This window comes from Felis catus, chromosome B3 (assembly GCF_018350175.1).
Source record: "Felis catus isolate Fca126 chromosome B3, F.catus_Fca126_mat1.0, whole genome shotgun sequence".
NCBI classification, from domain to species: Eukaryota; Metazoa; Chordata; class Mammalia; order Carnivora; family Felidae; genus Felis; species Felis catus.
In genome coordinates this window covers 109,811,397-109,821,601 of record NC_058373.1, presented here as the reverse complement: position 1 = coordinate 109,821,601, position 10,205 = coordinate 109,811,397, and the positions used below count along the sequence as shown (strand labels likewise).

Here is a 10,205-nt window from a genome sequence, read left to right as displayed (position 1 = left end):
CCACCAAAGGCCAGAACTTGAATGTCTGCAATGTGGCGAGCACTGTGTTAGGTGTTTCAGTGATGTTACGTTAATCTTCAGAAAACCCCTGAAAAGGAGACATTGTCAACTGATGAGTAATTTGAGGTTTAGAGAGATTAAAGAACTCGCTCAAAATCACACACTTCGTTTTGAGTAACAGTCCTTATTAAAATATCTGCCTATTGAGGTTATGTTTGGAGAAAAAAAATCTGTTATTATTTAGTGATACAAAGAGATACTTATAAGCCAAATGATGTCTGGGATAGGAGATCTAACAGGAATGTGGGTGCAATCGAAGTAAGTCTAGCCATCAGTTAAACTTGGGTGAATGGGGTCATATACGTAAGGGTTTGTGTATCATTTTTTCTACCTTTGTGTATGACGGAACTTTCCCAAACTGAACAATTTTTAAAAGTAAGTAACCTAAAAAGTAAAATTAGTATAAATTGGGGGCAAGGAGGAGGAAAAATGAGGATGTAAATGTGTAATGACATTCACCTTAGCCTTCAGCTATGTCCATTTAGAGCTAATCTTGCGGCCATATGCTCTGAATCACTTCATACGCACAAGCAAATAGGTACTTTGGTATCTTATTCAAGAAAAAAGTGAACTTGTTTCTTAGCAATTATTAGATCCCAAGCTGTTGGTTTCAATCCTAATCATACTTGTCTGTGTAAAATAAACTATAATCATAATTATTAATTAAATAAAAAACCCAAAGACTAGTTTATCAAATACTCTGGCCTCTCTCTCTTCCCAACTCGATTTAGTGTGCTATTTCACTATTTGTTCATTCTTTTTAACGTCAAAGTGGCAGGAAGAGAACATACAGCTTAAACCAGCCAATTCACTTTTAAGCAACTCTGTCAAGAGGTTTTTTGGCAGTAGGTGCTGTTTCTGATTAACAGATAATTAACATAATTATCTGTTTTAATACTTTTCCTGCCTCGTCCCCAACTTTCATCAGTCTAAAGTAAAAGGAGAAACAGTAAAGCCCATCTAAAAACTAAGTTAAAATAGCACCATTGAAAAAAATTTGTCATGGTGACTGGTATAAATCAGCGGGCACCTATCCCAGGATGTCCTCATCACCACCCCACCCTCTGGCTTCAATGGCAGTCTTGTTGCCATTTTCAAAAGCTCCACAGCTGGTAGCTTGCCAGGAAGTACTCCTTACATGTTAGAGGCACGCATGCCTAGGCACATATATATTATTGGGAAACCTCCAAGGAGCTCTGGGATTCAAAAGTTGGACAAAGGAATATGGTGCTTAGGAATGAAACCAGAAGCTTCAGGTACAGGCTGTTAGGCCAAGGTCTCAAGGACTAGCCAGCCAAATGAGGCAGGGAGTTAGAGAAGCAGGCTGGAACGAAGCTTGAAGGAGAGCTGTTCTTTTTAGACATATTTTACCAGAGTTGAAAAGCGGGTTTGATTTGTACCTTCTGTATGCTTAAATTAATCCACTCCCACAAATACAAGACACAATATCAAACACGGTTCTCTGGAATGACTTCCAAGCCTGAAACCCCCACTCTCAAAAGAGTGATTTGAAGTTCTTCATCTATGTGTTGCTGCGAAGGCATTTTGTAGATGTAATTAACATTCATAATCAGTAGACTTTAAATAAAGATTATCCTGGGTAATCTGGATGGGCCTGACTCAGGTGGTTTTCCAGAAGTTCTGCCTGTGGACTACAACTTCAGCTCATGCCTGAGAATTTCAGTTTGCCTTTCTTGACAGCCAGCTCTACAGATTTCACACTTGCCCCCTAGCCAGTCCCCAACATTGTGCAAGTCAATTCCTTGCAAAAAATTTAATATATATTTCCTAATGGTTCTATGTCTTTGGTTGAGCCTTGGTATAGTGATTGAACATAAGTATTTCTAAGTATTATGCGTAATTTGGACTTTGTATTTAAAAATTTTTTTAACTTATTTGAGAGAGAGAGAGAGAGAGAGCCCAAGCAGGGGAGGGAGGAGCAGCGACAGAGGGGGAGAGAGAATCCCAAGTAGGCTCCATGCCATCAGTGCAGAGCCCGATGTGGGGCTTGAACTCAAGAACTGTGAGATCATGACCTGAGCTGAGATCAAGAGTCGTGGATGCTTAACCGACGGAGCCACCCAGGTGCCCCTGGACTTTGTATTTTAATAGCAAATACAAATATTTTTGTGTGTATATAGGAGAGTGTCTGTGGGGTTATACACATATACGTGTTCTTTTTTTGAGTAGGCCTGACCTTGGGCTCCCATGTCCTTCCTTATAATGTCCAATTCTAGTAAGAATGCTAAGTCAGTTTAACCATATCTGACTGGGTTCCTCGCCTTCACTATCCCCCAGGTGAGGTCTGATTACCCTAGCCTGTTTTCAGCAAGAACACTGCTGATTCAATCTAGCAATAATCCTCCACACCCCAATGTTTCTTCTTCATAATTTTCCATCCACTGACCTCCACACCCTGCTCACTGGCTATAAATTCCTACTTATGCATTCAGAGTTGAGCTCAATTCTCTCCCATATTACAAAATCCCACCACAATAGCCCCCCGCGAATAAAGTGTGTCTTCCTGTCTTTAGTAGTATCGTGAATAATTTTTTCTTTAACACTTCCAGACTATTTTGATCACATAATTCCCAGTAAAAAAATTTTTTTACCATTCATTCCAAACTGGATAAGCTAGATTTCAGGAAGTCTATACTGTTATATCATGTGCACAATTTTTTAAGAGACAAAAATGGAAAGAAAAAAGTTGAGATTAAAAAGTAAATACAAACAGGTAGTAGTATTCTCTTCCTGTACCTCAAGACTCCTCTTGCATTTATCTCCCTTTGAGGCCACTGTTTAACCTACTTCCCATATAGACACTATATAAAAAGGATTCCAAGGTTCACATCTTTTTTTTTTTTTTTCAACGTTTATTTATTTTTGGGACAGAGAGAGACAGAGCATGAACGGGGGAGGGGCAGAGAGAGAGAGGGAGACACAGAATCGGAAACAGGCTCCAGGCTCTGAGCCATCAGCCCAGAGCCTGACGCGGGGCTCGAACTCACAGACCGCGAGATCGTGACCTGGCTGAAGTCGGACGCTTAACCGACTGCGCCACCCAGGCGCCCCCAAGGTTCACATCTTAAAAGGCAGTAGTGGCACCTGTTTCAATTTCTATTCTTACATTCTCAACAAATAACGATTTAAGCTCTTTAAGTGGGACACTCTGGGAGCTTCCCAAAGAGTGAGCACTTAGGACAGTTAATACAGATTAGCCAAATGTGCTCACGATTCAGTCACTCAGTTGACTCATCACTCAGTTAAACACTGCTCCTCACCACAGTAGTAGTCTTTACACCTGCAGTTCTTAATGTTTTTTATTCTTGGTCATCTGAATTTCATTTATATCCCAAATGTGAACCACTAATTTGAATTAGGAGGCAGGGGCACCTGGGTCGCTCAGTCGGTTTAGCGTCCGACTGCTGATATTGGCTCAGGTCATGATCCCACAGTCGTGAGACTGAGCCTTGTGTCGAACTCCATGCTTAGTGTGGAGCCTGCCTGGGATTCTTTCTCTCTCTGCCCCTCCCTCACTCACACATGCTCGCTCGCGCTCTCTCTCTCTCTCTCTCTCTCTCTCTCTCTCCTAAAATACATAATAAACTTAAAAGTAATAAATTAGGAGGCAAAAGGAAAAATAACACTAAAATGCTAGATAATGGAAAGCATTAAAACTTATAATTCTGAATTTTTGCTTCAGGGTAACTTTTATATTCACAGATTTCACTTAGTACATGATATAGAGTATTAAAAGGAGAAATGTTGATTACACTCAGTTCGGCTCTTCATTTACTGTGAATAAAAAGAAATATTATCTTCCATGGTGTATTTACCATGGAAGAGTACCAATCTGGTACTCTTGGTCATTTAGAAACAAGACACACAAAAAAATGATAAAAATAATTTGATTTTTTTTAAAACAAAAATGTAATAATTCCAAAATCAGTCATAAAAGCAGTTTTTGCTTGGCTTTAAAATGTACTTAACTTTAAATCCAGAATGTGGAACTATTATATATCATAAAATCGTGTTTTTTTCTTACACAAATTAAACACTTCATATTACCTATTAATTAGGGTAAAAAATGTCGAAAGGGAAAAGGCCACTCAGGAGAAGTTTTTGGTATTTATACATTGATTTTTACTTTTGCCAAACACAAAAGTGATGTAATATTACCAAATGGGCCCAGGGAAGTGAAAGTTCATGATTCAATAAATGTAGCGAAACCCTGCCTTAAACCAACATAATGTTTCCATAAAGATTGAAAATGGACTTCATAACGCAATCTTGAATAATGCACAATGCGTGTAACCTTCTGAGATTGGTCATGCTTAACATTTTAAACTACAGCACTATTTTCCTGTCATGACGGCAGCCAGTTCTTCTTGTCCTATCAACACTTGATTTATGTGAGCAGCTGCTACCCACACCGAAACAGTATATACAACTGCCAAATTTAGGGTACTTTTCAAATATTCGCGAATGTAGACTAATATGAAAATCAAAGACCGTTTTGTGGCAATGGCAAAATTTTTACAAACCAACAAGCTTACTATTCACTTAATACGGTATTTACGAACATCTAGCACAGCGCCCAAGCACAAGCTGTAAAATGTTTCAAACACTACTATTTATCTTTACAACACACATCAAGTCTTTTCAGTTTCTCTAAGTGTCTTTCAGCTTTAACGGTGCTGATCAGTGAAAAGATAAAAAGCACAACGGAACACATCAAAACCACAGTAAACGCCAGCGGGTGTTAATCATAAGGAAGAACCTAGCAGCAACAACCACATTTAAAGCGACAGAACTTGAGCGCCCGGGACTACAAATCCTAGAGTTCCTTGGGGCGGAGGCAGAGCTTCTTTCAAATTGATAGCTCTTTCGGCCAATGACACAGCCGACGCAAAAGGTGCAAAAAGAGTAGTTTCTTTGCGTTCAAACACTGAAGTCATACTTAGAAGTTATGAGAGTACGTGGGTATTTCAGGACCCTAACTATTAAGTATTTCTTACTCACAGTAAAATCTTCGTAGTCATTGTAACAATTTCTCTACCTGAATTTGGCTCAGTGGAAGTTACAGCATCCAAAAGAAGGAAGGAAGTCACGTTGCCCAAAGTCATCTGAATGGCTCAGTCGCCCGAAAAAGAGGCGGAAACCGCTTTATTCTTGCCCTTTATTGGCCACGCAGCCAGGAGGCGTAAACCATCACAACCAATGAATCGTTGAAACTTCCGTTAACGTAACGTAAAAGGGGCGGTACTGTGCGGGGCTATACGTAAACTGAGTTTACTCAGGCGCAGTCGTCCTGTTTTCGCCCAATCCGGAGAGAGGTTGGCTCCTGGCGCTTCGTTGCCCCTCCCCCCTCCTCTCACGCTTCCCCGGAGCTATGGCCCGCCTCTCTGCTGCTGACCAATGCTCTGCATTTTCCTTTGCGCGTTTACCCTATCGGAGACGTAGGGGGTGGAGTTCCGGTCGTAACGCTGTGCGCCTTGACAGACCTCGCGTTTCCTCCCGCGCCGGTTGAGGGATTGCAGTTGAGGTATATTTCACGGGGACCGGTTGGGCTCGTTGACGGGCAGGTCTCTGACGGACGGCGACAGTGTAGGTTGAGTCTAGAAAGCCGCAGTCGCTGATTCTGTAGCACGAGGAGTTCTGAGGGAAGTGGGGAGGGCCTGGGAGGAGAGAGACACGTGTTGAAGCTTCTGGTGCGGGGTGGGAGCCCCTGGACCACACCCGTGCTGTCCCTGCTCCGCGTCCTTAACGCGGGTTAGGTTTTGGGATCGCTGGCCCCAGCGTCTACTGTAGGTTATCTTTCGGTCAAAGCGAAGCGCCGTTCACCAAGTGTTCAAGAAAGGGTACCCAGGGCCTGTTTTTATTTTTCTCCTGTGCCTCGCTCTTTTCTTACCTCTCGAGTTTGTTAATTTTCGAGGTCGGAAAGCAAATTTTAATTTGGGAAGAGCTGTCCTGTAACATATAACACAGACTGTGAGACCAGCTATGTTAAGCACTGTGCGTATATTATCTCATATAATCCACACAGCAATCTAAGGGGTAGTAGTATTCCTGTTCTCATTTTCACGCGAAGGAGCAGACTGCTTAGTAACTCGTCCACATGTTTTCTTCAGCCCGTCTCTTGACAAACTTGAGTGTGGCATTCGGTTTGCGAGGACATAAAATTAAAATATGCTGTTGTAAAATGTTGCTTCTGTTTTCTTTCCGAGCTTGAAGTTATTTCAGAAGCCAGTGCAACATACCCATAGGTATATCGATATTATCGATGTAAAAGATCATCTGGTAGAAGACCTTGGACTAGGAGCCGCTTCCACCTTTTCAGCCGCATCTTCCTCAACTGCAGAATTGAAATCAATACCAGACATGACTACTACCTAGAGTTGTAAGGACCAAATTAGAGACTGGATATAATATATAAATTACTGATGTTAAGTTTCTATGTCTTTCTGCTTTTCAGATTCTTTCCTGTGGAGGCCAGACTAGCATTAAATAGCATAGATTTTTTTGATAGATATTTTTATATATTCTGTATGTATAAAGCAGTGGTAATATGCAGCCTGCTATCACGTAAGCGTGAACTACCTTTTTTTTTTTTTTAAGATTCCCCCTCCCCCCCCCCCCCATTTAGTCTGCTGTTTTCAATCCCACTGAACCCTCAGCCTTAATAAATCATTTAGGTAGCACTTGATTAGGAATGGGAAGACCATTGAGAGAGACCAGGATGCTTTCAACCAGATTTTCCATCATCTGTTGTCTGGCTTGATGAGTAACACTTGCAATGCGCGGTGTCCATGATGTTCTTCATCATCAACAAAGGATGACCTGGCAGAGGCTTTGGTTGCATGGCTTCCAGCACTGTAGGCTTTAATAACCCCTGCTTGAAGAGCTTCCACCAGTGTCTCTCTTGATCGACTTCACAAACATTTATCAGCTTATTCATTTGACGTTTGTTTTGAAAGAGAAGGTGCGGGGGAGGGGCAGAGGGAGAGAGAATCCCAAGCAGGCTCCGTGCTGGCAGCGCAGAGCCAGACTTAGGGCTCGAGCTCACCAACCGTGAGATCATGACCTGAGCCAAAATCGAGTCGGACGCTTAACCGACTGAGCCACGGAGGCACCCCCATTTATCAGCTTATTGAGGATATGATAAAGCATATGACCTAACAGCCAGATGGAAGAGATGCATAGAGCAAGGTGTGCAGAAAGGGTGCGAAGCTTCCATGCCCTTTCTAGGTATATTACTGTCTCCAGTCTTCCCATGGTCACCAGTCTGGAAACTCCAAACTTCGTCTTAAGCCTGTATGGCCCCTCTTACCTATTTATTCAGGGTTCAGGACAGTGTTTCCTATAAATGCAAGTGTGTTACTCATCTGGTTTGTATTCCACCTTGGATGGGCATAGATAGCATAAAGTGAAAATAGCTCAGCTCACATGACTACTTTTCTCGGTGCCAGTTCCTCCTGGAAGATCTGAGCAGAAGATTCGTTTCCTTGCCCTTTTGAGCTTCTTGTGGCTGCTTATATTACTTGGGCTTATGGTGCCTTCATCTTCCAAGCACAGAACTCCAATCTCTGCTTCCATCATCACGCTGTCTCTTGTGGTCAAATCTTCCTCTGCCTTCCTCTTATGAGGGCACTTGTGCTTACATTTAGGTTCAGCTAGATAATCCAAAATAATCTCTCCTTCCCAAGATCTTAGTTACATAACTCCTTATGTATGGAACCATTTATAGGAATCAGGTTTTGGGTATCTTTGAGGGCCATCTTTTAGGTTTACTACAAAGGATATAAAGAAGGGTAAAACATCCTATTCTAGTGTGGCTTAAAGTCTAACAGGATGTGCTATAAGGGGGGGGAAAAAAAGACTTCCAGATTGCTGTGAAATGAACTAAGTTCATTTCACATAGGTTGGTACTTCTCTAACTTTTCCTCAGGAAAATAGTGGTAAATGAATATTCCAGTGATAGCTGAACACAAAGCCTGCATTAACACCTTCAAAGAATGAAATTTCTTTGAATTTTACTCTTCTATTTTATTTTATTTTTAATTTTTTTTTAACATTTATTTTTGAGACAGAGAGAGACAGAGCATGAACGGGGGAGGGTCAGAGAGAGAGGGAGACACAGAATCTGAAACAGGCTCCAGGCTCTGAGCAGTTGGCACAGAGCCTGACACGGGGCTCGAACTCACGGACCGCGAGATCGTGACCTGAGCCAAAGTCGGACGATCAACCGACAGCCACCCAGGTGCCCCTACTCTTCTATTTTAAAAACTCATGTGATTTTTGTATTCCACTTCACAATATGCTGTGTTTGATATTCTTCTGAAATAGTTGCCACATCATAACTTTGCTATTCTAGGGATTTAGACTTGTGGCTTATAATAGCCAGTTTACTCTAGTCATTGATGTGTCCTCCGGTTTAAGAAGCATGACCTCAGATGATGGGGATTCATTATAAGGAAGCCATTTAAGCAACCCGATAACTACTCTAGGTCCCATTGTTCCTATGGCTAGAATGTGCACTCAGCTTCATGGAGAACTGGACTGACAGTCCCTCATCATTGATACTCTCCAATTCCCCCAGCAAGACAGCAGCTCTGATGACTTTAGGTTTTGGTCATATTTTCAGAAGAAGATAGCCCAACTGTTGCTCTTGTGTCTGCTTAGGAATCATAATTAGGAGACAGGATCTCATGAGTCAGGTTTGTTACCATTCAGTATGAATGAAGATGAAAAAGAGCCCAGCTCTGAGTAGGCATTCATTACGTGAGAACTATTCAGTAAAGATCTCTGTGCCTTGTGTATGGAGTTGGAAGGAGAAGCACATGTGGGCCATCTATATGGGCAAGGCCTGGAAGTGACCTACATTACTTTTTCTCATGTTGCTTGGGCTAGAACTCTGATACAAAGTGACACCTGATGTCTAGTTGTGTGCCTCACTAGTGATCTGCTGATGAATTAGTCTCTGCTGTGATACTTAGCTGCTTAAGATTTGTTCTCAGCCTGCAGCGTTTAGTTTCTTCACCCTGTGAGCTCTCCATGGCAGCCACATGTCTCTAGACAACCTTTTTGGACAAAGTACTTTTTAAGCTGGCCCCATACCAATGCTATCATAGGTCCGCAGGAAAAAGCTTCGTATCCTTTGCCCTGACAAAGTCTAGATGTACAGACCAATAACCATGTAATGCAGCCATTTTCTTTTGTTCTCTGAGGAGGTAGCCAGCCACAGTCTTAGACTTTGCCAAGTGTGGATTCTATATCCATAGTCTACATTGAGCTACTCATGCTTGGGTAAAATGGGAACAAGTAGAGAATTCCACAATATTTTTTCACAAATAACTTCTAAAGAGATTCTTTTTTAAGTGTTTTCACTTTGGTGATTTTATTCCCTGAAAATGGACGTCAAGCTACTGGTTGCAAAACTAGTTTTAGGTCATCTTCTTTGCGAGTCCAATGCGTGTCACCTGACTTAGGGATGTGAGGGTATAGTATACAGTTTATAGGCTAGAAAAAAAAATTTAATGTCTATTTTTGAAGAAGACAGAGAGAGACAGAGTGTGGGCAGGGAGGGTCAGAGAGAGGGAGACACAGAATGTGAAATTGGCCCAGGCTCTGAGTTGTCAGCACAGAGCCCGACTTAAGACCAGAACTCACAAACTATGAGATCATGACCTGAGCTGAAGTCAGATGCCCTAGGCACGTAGGCTATGAAATTTTTATTTTTTGTACAAAGTACAGTTTATTGGGCATTTTCCTGATGACTAATCATGTAACTGATGTTTTAAAAAATTCTCCCAGTAGGGCACTGAGTGAGTGACTCAGTCGGTTAAGCATCCAACTTCGTCATGATCTCATGGTTCGTGAGTTCGAACCCTACATTGGGCTCTCTGCTGTTAGCACAGAGCCCACTTTGGATCCTCTCTCCCTCTGTCTCTCTGCCCCTTCCCCATTTGTACTATCTCTCTCTCTCTCTCTCTCTCTCTCTCTCTCTCAAAAATAAAAAGAATTAAAAGAATTATCCCAGTAATCCATTTTAAGTAATTTCACTTGTTGAATGTTCCTGTTTGGTTCCCCAGCCCTTTCTGTGCCTTGGTTTGGTAATAATCAAATCTAGGTGAACTATCTTTGAA

The 10,205-nt window shown here is 41.8% G+C and overlaps 1 protein-coding gene across 10 annotated transcripts in view; it reads left to right on the top strand.

Moving 5' to 3' along the window:
- The first annotated feature begins 4,305 nt into the window (after positions 1 to 4,305).
- WDR89 (WD repeat domain 89) overlaps positions 4,306 to 10,205 on the top strand; it is a 39,762-nt gene continuing 33,862 nt past the window's right edge. For 3 of the 10 annotated variants that reach the window (XM_003987723.6, XM_019833113.3, XM_006932906.5), the window contains exon 1: positions 5,396 to 5,605. The gene's annotated coding sequence lies outside the window, so the exon portion shown is untranslated. Of the gene's footprint in view, positions 6,461 to 10,205 lie in introns of all 10 variants that reach the window. The other 7 variants (XR_006599676.1, XR_006599675.1, XR_006599673.1 and 4 more) reach the window with 5 other exon arrangements.